We start from the raw sequence: 2,081 nt of genomic DNA, 5'->3' as shown, positions 1-2,081 counted from the left end.
CTAACCACTACACCACCATGCCGCCCCCATTTGGCACAATATGAAGCACAAAATACGACAAAGGAGACCCCAGACTTGAGCAACTGAAACTGTATATCAGGCAAGAATGGGACATTTGCCTTTCAAAACTACAGCAGTTGGTCTCCTCAGTTCCCAATAGTGTTGCCACCTGTCCCGGTTTTTCCTGATTGTCCCGGATTTTCATGGTCTGTCCCGGAAAAAAAAAATAAAAATCCGGGACACTGAATGTCCCGGTTTTTTGTACATGATGGACAAAATGTGTATTTCAACTTGCGAGCCAGCTGAGAACCAGTTTGCTTTTCCATAGCTCGCCCGTGCTAAGCGCCATTAAGCGGAGCCACGTCATCACGTCGCTGTATACGTCATTACGTCGCTGTATACGTCAGTTACGGCGCTACGTTTACATAAACCTTGGCGCGAATATCAAAGCAAAAACACGGAAGAAGCAGCAGCAGCAACAACAGCAATAATAATAATAATGGATGACTTCGCGTTTGTACAGCTGCTGCTTCTCGGCGCTTAAAAATGGCGATCTTTCATGGTCTTGTTATTGTTGTTGGTCTTAACAACTCCGCCCCCCCGCTGACGTAAGCGGTTCTTTCCTCTGGCCCAGCAGAGAGTTGGTGCGAGCCTGGAACCGGCTTGGACTGATAAAAGAAACAGACTCTCTTTTGCAATGGTGAAGGCTGAGCTTCAAGTCAGGCTAAACTTTCAGTTGTCCTGTACTGAGTTCAAGACATTCATTGAAAATCAGCCAGGACTCATAGCAGCAGCAAAGAAAAACACCAAATATAAATGGAAGATTAGGTAAGGTTTTGGTGAATTAAATCCAAATAGTGTAGTGTAGTAACATACTCCTGTATGTACTGTATGTGCCAAGTTATATCAGTTACATGTCCTCCTATGTATTTGTTTAGCCAAGAGCAGCAGAGGCACAGGCAAGCACAAGCAAAGCACACACCACACTCTAAGCAATCAGGTAAGCTGTTTGACACTACACCTTACATTGTTACATTCAGGTATTCTTAGATACAATGAAAAATTAGATTATTTTTATTCCACATAAGCAAACAAACAGAACTTAATTATGTATTTCCCTTTTACCTGTGCCCACTACTGCCCCCAGGTGTCCACAACCAAAAACTGTTGGAAATAAACCAAAATACTGAAGACCTAGCCTAGTAAACTAGACCCACCTGCCTAGCGGCCAAAAATATTTTTGCCTAGCGAGTGGGTCTAGCCTCGCACCATGTAAACAAAAACACTCCGGGCATCAAATCGTGCCCGCCAATCACAACGCAAGGTTTTTGTTTGGATTCTTTGGGCGGCCTTTTGCAGGAGTGACGACAAAGCTGCGCGACGCTGGAGAAAGCGCAGCAGGAAAGATGGCTACGGCTAGTGAACAGCGCGCGTTTGACTCCGCTTTGGAATCAGTTTTAGAAGAATTAGACTTGGAGTTTTCGTTGAAACATGAGCAGGAAGAGGCTCTCCGCTCATTCCTTTTCAAGAAGGACGTTTTCGCTGTTTTGCCGACCGGCTATGGCAAAAGTCTGATCTACCAGCTGGCTCCGCTCGTAGCCAAAAGGATGGGGCTAGTTTGTGCAGTACGAAGAATTAATAAACAGCTTTGAAACATTACTTTTTGATTGTTTCTTATTTTCCCGTTATTTTAAATTTAAGGGAAATTATTTCACCAAACACCACTAAATAAAAACTCTCAAAAACAGTTTAAGCAAACCCTTGAAAAACACTTGGAAAAAAAATGAGTGTATGTTATGTATGTGGTACAGACTCCAAACTTGTGGTCATTATCTCCAAACTTCTTAATATCTAGAACCTGTTTATTAATTAATACGCATTTTGAAAAATTATTTATTTCAAGGCCTCCCCCACTGCTTTCTGTCGCTTTGACTACGTCACAGTCACTGTTGCGCTGATTGGTCAGAGCGTTGGCCTATACGCACAGAGACAGTTTGAAAGACAGCGGGTTGTTCCTCCTACCCGCTTCGGAAATGTCTACGGATCGAGGCCAGACTAAATATTCACATATAGTCTGGCTT

At 43.3% G+C, this 2,081-nt stretch overlaps 1 long non-coding RNA gene across 1 annotated transcript; it reads left to right on the top strand.

Moving 5' to 3' along the window:
- The first annotated feature begins 379 nt into the window (after positions 1-379).
- On the top strand, positions 380-1,647 carry LOC132899987 (uncharacterized). The gene is made up of 3 exons (XR_009656744.1): positions 380-828; positions 939-1,000; positions 1,148-1,647. It is a non-coding gene; the product is annotated as an uncharacterized LOC132899987 (long non-coding RNA).
- The last annotated feature ends 434 nt before the right edge of the window (positions 1,648-2,081 follow it).

The sequence above is a fragment of the Neoarius graeffei genome, chromosome 16 (assembly GCF_027579695.1).
Source record: "Neoarius graeffei isolate fNeoGra1 chromosome 16, fNeoGra1.pri, whole genome shotgun sequence".
Lineage (NCBI taxonomy): Eukaryota > Metazoa > Chordata > Actinopteri > Siluriformes > Ariidae > Neoarius > Neoarius graeffei.
The sequence above is the reverse complement of the archived record's forward strand: the minus strand, read 5'-3'. Positions and strand labels throughout refer to the sequence as shown.